Below are 8,219 nucleotides of genomic sequence, written 5' to 3'. Positions count from 1 at the left end.
TTTTATGTTAAAATCGGAATTAAACTCGTTAGATACTCGTCCCCCACTGGGCAGTGTAGGAAAGAATATACTCACATATTATAAATACAGAAATATTTATGTGTGTGTTTTATACATACACACACATATATGTGTATATATGTATATATGCGCGTGTGTATATGTGTGTGTGTGTGTGAACTTACATTACTGGACACCTAATAAATTTTACTAGACAATTCTTATTGTTTACTGTAAGGAATCCAAATGTGAATTACACACAGGAAGAAGGTATGTAATTAAAGCACTTTGTTGTGTAGTTCAGCCCACTCAGCACAACATTCCCTACTGAAGTGGCAATGCTTTTTTCTTTTTAATAGAGCAGGCAAATTGATAAGCATTCCTGCTCTGAACTTTGCTAATGTACCAGTAAATTATGTTTAAGGAAGGTAGTCAACATTTTTCTTTAGTTTCCTTTTTATGTTTCCATTTCTTTCGACACCATCTCTTGCATAGTCTCTTCTCTACTCCCAATGTCACTACCTTACCTCAGTTCCTCATCACCTCTTGCCTGAATTGCACCAGCTTCCTAATTGGTCTTTTGGCTTCTAATCTCCCTTCTTCAATCTAGTCTCCATATTGCTATGAAATTAATGTTCCTGAAATATTCTTCTTCCCTCCATTTTTCCTTTTTTCCCTTTCCTCTTTCCTCCTTCACATTCTTTTTCCTCCCTCCTTCCCTCTATCCCTTCCTTTTACCCTTTCTCTCTTCTTCTCTCCCTTCCTTCTTCTCTTCCTTCTTTCCTTTCATTGGGAAGTGACAGTGAGATTTTAAAAAGAGCATCAATTACACATTTTTTAAAAAAGAAAAAAAGTCCAATACTCCCTCTTCTTCCACTTTAACTTGTCAAGGAACCAAAACTCAAACTCCAGATGACCTGTTTCTTTTTTTTTTTTAAGCAATCGGGGTTAAGTAACTTGCTCAAGGTTACACGGCCAGTTATTTCTGGGTGTGGTGCTGAGTGTCTGAGCCTGGGATTTGATCTCCAGGTCATCCCAACACTGGAGCTAGTGCTCTAACTCGCTGAGCCACCTGGCCACCCCAAAAGCCTCTGTTTTTAGCAGTTAGGTGATTTGGTGTTTCCTAACTCTGTCTAAGGAATTGGGTTACTTAGACTTCCTTAAGTTACAATGTATAACGCTGGTCCTTTTGTGAATGGTGCTTTGTAAAGAGAAACAGAGTTAGACCATAAATAAATGCCATATATTCTAAACAAATAAGAATTTGAAGTTTGAGATCAATGTTTTAGGATTATCTGGCTACTCAGGGACTATCAAATGAATTGATCAATCAATCAATAAACCTGTCTTCTCTTTTTGCTGCTATAGATATAGAAATGCACCCTCTTTTTCCTTTCTGTTTTCTAGCACCCATTTATGTATTTTCTCTTCCTATTAGAATGTTAGTTCCATGAGGAGAGGGGTTGTCTTTCTTGTTTACATTTGTATCTTAGCACAGAGTCTGTCCTATAGGAAATATATAGTAAGTACTTAATACTACTATTGGAGCAGCTAGGTGGCACAGTGAATAGAGTGCTGGGTCTGGAGTCAGAAAGACTCATCTTTATGAATTAAAATCTGGCCACAGATACTTACTAGCTATGTGACCTTGAGCAAGTCACTTAACCCTGTTTGCCTCAGTTTCCTCATTTGTAAAATGAGCTGGAGAAGGAAATGACAAGCCACTCTAGTATCTCTGCCTAGAAAACCCCAAATGGGGCCATGAAGAGTTGATGATAACTGAAAAATGACTGAACGACAAAGAGTTTACAATCCTGTTCCAGGAAACAAGACATAGACCCTTAAAAATTTAACAAACAGTACAAAGCAGTGCAGAGTAATTGCCCAGTCATCTATCCAATCTTAATCCCTTCATTTAAGAGATGAGAAAACTGAGACCTACTGAGGATAAATGATTCATCCGTTTACTGGAAGAGTGTTTCATGTCCCAAGCATAGTGAGTGCAAGATCCAGTGTTAATAAATGAGCCTCTGCCTGGAGATCTGCCTGAGCCATGACTCAGCACCTGAAGCAAGACTGGAGACTTCATCCTTAAGGACAAAGGAAAAGTATCGAGTGTCCATTTTCAAGGGGGATAGGACCTGTGATTTCTTTGGTACAGTGAAAAAGAGTGAGGAGCATCCCTCAAACAATGAGATTGGCACCTGCTCTTAATTTCTAGGTTATATTATAGGACCATAAATCTAGGGCTGGAAGGGACCTTAGAGGTCATTTAGTCTACCCATTTTACAGATGGCCCAGAAAAAGAAAATGATACAGCTCAATGTCACTGTATCAACAATGCAGTATTCACAATGCCCATGGTAACTATAAATATGCAGATATGGTTATTAATCGCAAAATGTAACAGGCTCTCTACATGGAGGATATAGCTAGAACATTTATTCAAATACCAGAAAACTAAGTCCTAAAACCAGAAAGTCCAAGCCATCACAGTAGCCATGGAGTTGGTACATGTAGTTAATGCAGTAAACACTCACAATCTCAAGCCTTCAAAACAGAACAGGCTACCTCAGGCAAAGATCCTCTTCTCTTCTCTTCACTCACAGTAACTGCTTGGCCTTCATTCAGCTTGCTCCCAGCAGCTCCGGCCCACCCACAGTTCCTGTCTCCAGCAGTCCTCAGCAGGAGAACTTAGCAGAAATTCTGTCTGGCTCAAAAATAAGGAGTTTTGCTGTCACCAGTAGTAGCTGCTGCCACTTTTAGTCACTGCACTGGCTCCAGCTGGGCTCCTCACACAGGTATTAATCATTGAAGGAAAAGTCAGATCCTCTTATAATCTTAGAGAGTTGCCTGGAGCACTGGGATATTTAGTGATTTGTCTAAGGTCATATAGCCAGTATGGATCAGAAGTGAGCCTTGAACCCCAGTTTTCCAGATTACTTACTCCATGTTGTCTTTTGTCTATTGGCCCTGGCCCACAGGATGTAATTATCAGCTCTCTTTAACATGAATAGGTTGCAAGGAGTCAGAGGGTCAGAGCCAGAATAGGAGAGGAGCTTGGGAGGGAAGTCTATTTTGGGAGTAGGATGAGGGAACCAGATATGGAGGCAGAGATGACAGAGAACTAGCTTCCTGGTCCTGGACCACAGGGCCTGATGCTTTGCTTGGGCAATGGGTTTAAGAAACAATTTCATTGCTAAGAGCAGAATCATCCAATTGCAATTTAACTAAGGGAATTTGCTTCTGCTAATCCAACAAGGGAGGGAGGATATGGGATGAGTCAGGGAGAGAGATAGCTTTAAGGGGTTCAAAATGTCAAATTCTCCAGGTGAGCAAGACAAAAGTCCTTATGCTTAAGATATAAGATATCTTTGTAATTGGTTAGTGAATAGATTTTTTATCTGGTAGCCATGAGGAATGAGCCATGCATGGCTGGTGGGTGTAAAGCAGGGGTGGGGAACCTGTGGCCTTCTAGGTCCTTGGGTGTGGCTTTTTGATGAGTCCAAATCTGAGAACTCTCCTCTTCCACCTCAGTCTCAGGAGAGAGTGGGTTCAAACTTGAAATGGTTGTTACAAAAGCATTCTTATCACTAAGTTCACTCCTGGGTCTGCCATATCTGAAACAAATAAGCCAAGATGGCTGCTCCCTCACACTTAGGATGTAGGGTGTTGGCTGCTGGGTTGATTCATCATTGGACTGAGTCAAGCAGATCACTCCTCAGGGCTTTGTTCTCTCAGGAGTTAACTACGGATACTATTGGCAAACTGTACTGGTACACAAGCTATTGGACCTACCTTTCAAAGCTCACAAGGTCATAATCTGGTCTGTTCCTAGTCCTATACATATTTATGTCAGATCAGGAAAGAAAAAACACAAAGAAGGGACCAGAGACATGGTGGTGTTGTGTTCATGGATGCCAGGCAGAGTGGGGGAAAGAGGCAGACATTGGCAGGCAGAAGGTCACTTGGACTCTACTCCTGGCTTCTCCAGCTCCAATAGAAGAGCTTTCTGTCTTATTGTGTGTAAGCTCAGATCTCCATGCAGCTTCCTGCTGTGTCTTCACCACATCTCCATGGGGATACTCTCTTTTCCTTTTTGCTTTCTAGCACCCATTTGTGTATTGTCTTTTCCCATTAGAATGTGAGCTCCCTGAAGACAGGTTATCTTGCTTGTTTGTATTTGTATCCCTAACACTCAGCATGGTGTCTGTCATATAGGAAGTATATAGTAAGTACTGAATAAATGCATTCTCCTCTCCCCTCCCATTCCCTCCCCTCCCCTCCCCTCCCCTCCCCTCCCCTTTCCTCTTCTCCCCTTTCCTCCCCTCCCCTTTCCTCCCCTCCCATTCCCTCCCCTCCGCTCCCCTCTGTTCTCTCCCTCTCTCTCTGTTTGTCTGTCTCTTTCTTACTGCCTCTTTCCCCTACCCAGAGTCAAGAGGGAGATTTTGTATATTTGAACTTTTTACTGTACATGCAGTTCTGGCTCAGTAGCCAGTTATAAGGCTTTTCATCACTTCACAATAAGCCTGGAGGTCACAGTAAGAGAATATTTGTACATGTTCTGCAGTAAGGCTCTCTCTATTACACATGCTCAGGGGCAGGCTTTCTGATGCTCCACATGGATTGCTACCAGGCAAAGAATATTGTATATGCTCTCAGGACTGGACAGTTCCTCCCCCTACCCCCTTTCCCCCACCCATGATACTTGAACCCAGGTTCCTATAACCCTAGTAGAGGGTTGAGGAGACAATTTCCCGAAGGCTGAGGCGCTAACCAACTTTGCCAGCTGTATTTACCACTCAAGGAGCTACAACTGAACTAAAATAAAGGACAAAGCCTTACGGAAGGAAGGAAGGAGGCCAGTCAGGAAGGGGAGCAAAACCAGGATTAACTGTGTAAAATCTTCCCAATTTGTAACCTTTTGCCTTTCTGTCTGTTTTTGGAGCGTTCTCTCTCCGTTTGTGACCTTTTCCTGAAGAGCTTTGCATTAAATCCTCTTTAAAACACCTAGTGGTGTGCTGCTTTAGAGGACGTGGGTGGGAAGTCGGGGGCTGGGGGTGGTGCTGAGCAGGGGGAAGACAGAATTTGTCATTTCCCATGGAGATTTGGGGATTAGGGAACCTAAGAAGGAAGGGGACAAATTGGCTATGAGAAACCAGAAGAGGGCACCAGTGAGCCAGATTCTGAGTTTTACTGGCACAAAAGCAAAGTTATCATGGAAGCAGGAGAGAGTGGTAGAGTGTGATGGGATTGGGAGGGGGGGGGGGGGGAGGTTTCCTTCCTTTTTCAATTCCAGACCAAGGTGTAACATTGCCCTATGAGTGGTAGAGACGCTAAGTGTTTCAGGAATCGTGGAAAGCTAGAGGGGCCAAAAAAGCTTTACCTAAGAGGTGGACTTGAGTCTGATTAAGGATGGTCGTTAGCCCACAGGACTGATTTGGACTCAGTCTCTTCTTGCTTTTAAGGATCTAACTCAAAGTTATCTTGTCAGGATCAACTTGCCAATATTTCCAAAATCATTTGAAAATGAAAAATACATTATAAAGGCGTTTGTAGGTATCAGATCACCAAAGGAAAAGCTTACTTTTTGGGGGAAGGGAAGGGGAGTGAGGTGGGAAGGAAGGGAAGATAAAGTCTTCAGCTTTATCTCCAGTACGGTCAGTATTTAAAAGCAGATTATGGTGAATTAAACATGGCAATTGGGATGTGGTAGATGTCTCTGGGGATGGCATGGTGTGCTGGTATCAGGGTAGGGTAGAAATAGCATCAGCCCAGAGGTGATTTAAACTCCAGGAAAGTGGATAGTGTTAATGTCATAAGCAGAACAGTTCCAACTCTGGTGCCTCAGGTAAGTCAGGCAAAGCCTGCCCTCAAATCACTGTTCTAAGGCAATTTCGCTTTTTTTTTTTTTCATGAGGTCATACAGACCTCAGACCTAAGAAGGAAGGGAACTTTTGCCTTTCTGTGGAATGCAAAGCCCTGTTCAAGGAGATACCCTGGGATGCTATCCTGGGAACAGTGGAAATAGACTCCAGGACTCCAAATGCCACTGCTGTGGAGGTCATTCTTGGGGGAGGGGAACTGAGGAAGGCAAATCATGTAAGGGTGTGGGGAAGAATAGCTTCCTATTTTAACTAATTATTCTGGCTAACATGTGTCCTGCCTCTTCTGTTTACTGGCTGTGTGACTCTGGTCAATTCAAGACTTCTCCATGGCCCTAAACAACTTTCTAAGACTAAGGCAGGCAACATGGAGTAGTGTGCTAGACTTATAATCAGGAAGATCTGGGCTCAAATACAGTCTATTTTAGGCACGAGTTGTTTGATGATCCCAGGCAGGTAACTTAACCTTCCTCTGCTTTCATTTCCTCATCTAAAAAAACGAGAGGGGTTTGACTTGGCTTGTAGATTCACTTTCAGTTCTAAATCTATGATCCTGCTGGGGTGCATGGGGTGTTCAGGGGGACTAACACCTCTGGCATGAGGGCTTGCCAAACCTTTTTCAGGACCGCGCATCTACCTTTGTTGTTCACTTTTACCCAGCTCTGACCTACGGCTCCAAGAAGCTGTAGCATGTTCATTGGCCACATCCCAGTAAAACCATCTTGGTAGATGGGCTAATTCAGGCTGAGGGTAACTGACAAGCCTCAGACCTCCTGGTGATTTAGGGGGATGTCTACCCCATGTGTGTGAAGACTTTTCCTGCCAGAATGGGTGCATAAGAACAATTTGTTCCAATGGCCACAAAGGCAGCTGACTCAGGCACTGTGGAGTGCTTAGAGCTTGGTCAGACATTGAAGATAGCAAGGTCATCCACATCCTTGTCATCACCCGATGTCCTGACTTTTGTCTTGCCACTGGACTTGGATAACTCAGGAAGAGAAAGTGAGGCAGAAGACTTTGTGTAACTCTGCCTCACTGAAATCCACTTCATTTGTGAGTCAACATCACCCATGATGTCATTGGTCGTCTTTGAAATCGAAGAACAAACAATAAAACAATAATGACCCTTCCAATTACAGAATTAGTGTCATATGGATAGGTAGAGAGAGTTTTTTCACTGGACATTCCCTATACAATGAAATCTCAGGTTTATGACCCTCTCCCCCATATTTGTGTGTATTACTTTCTATAAGTGCTAAACTAACTTCTTTCTTGTTGCTGAAAGAGTAAAAGGGTAATTAGCATCTTCTGAAATTCAGTGCCTTGGAGACAAAGCACCAATCACTTTGGCCTAGTTACTACTTTAGTCATGACAATAGAAAAACGCATTTTTCCCCTTCTAAATTCCATGCACCCACCCTCAAAGTTGGACTTGGACAACCGAGGACTATTCGGATGGAGGTAGGATTTGTTTTTGACCAAAAAAGATTTTCTGTTTCTAAGGAAAAGAGTCTTACTGTAAGCTTTGAAAGGCTATTAAGACATACAGTTGTTTTCATCAGACAACTTGCTGATGAGTGGAGTTTATGGGAATGAAAATATAAAGCATCAGCTTCACCAAAGTGATGTGAGGCTCAGGGAAATGTGTTATGAAATGTATCTATCATCTGACAGGCAATAGAACAGAGTGGTCTTGTTGTAAGAACTGATTCCATAATTTTGACCCTTTCCCTCCCCCAAGCATCTGAGGTCAGCTAAGACCACGGATGCTCTCGGCTCACTGGCATCACTTGGCACTTGTGGGCTCAGTGCCACTTATCCCATGACTTCTTTCTGTCCAGGAAGGCCATATATGAGTGCCTCATGGTGAGAGCAAACTGTTGCCTTAGAATCCGGGTGCATTCTCAATTGTGGCTCTCCCGAGTTACCGAATACCCAACCTATCCCTGAGTACAGCTACTGGCTGATATTTTTGTACTTAGAATCATTGACTCAGAGAGTGTTAGAGCTGCAGAAATTTTAGAGATGACCTACTACAAGCTGTTCTTCTTAGGGAGGATGAGAAACTGAATCTCAGAGAGGTTAAGGGGCAGCTGGGTGGTGCAGTGGATAGAGTACTGGGCCTAGAGTCAGGAAGACCTGAGTTCAGATCCAAAATGATATACTCACTAGCTGTGTGACCTTGGGCAAGTCTATTTGCTTCAGTTTCCTCATCTGTAAAATAGGGATAATAATAGCAGCTACATTCCTGGGTGGTTGTGAGGATTAAACGAGGATATAATATAATATAATATAATATAATATAATATAATATAATATAATATAATATAATAT

This window comes from Petaurus breviceps, unplaced genomic scaffold (assembly GCF_028583685.1).
Source record: "Petaurus breviceps papuanus isolate PSGF00001 unplaced genomic scaffold, PetGlider_PUasm1.0 128, whole genome shotgun sequence".
In the NCBI taxonomy this organism is placed as follows: domain Eukaryota; kingdom Metazoa; phylum Chordata; class Mammalia; order Diprotodontia; family Petauridae; genus Petaurus; species Petaurus breviceps.
Note: the sequence above shows the minus strand (reverse complement) of the source record.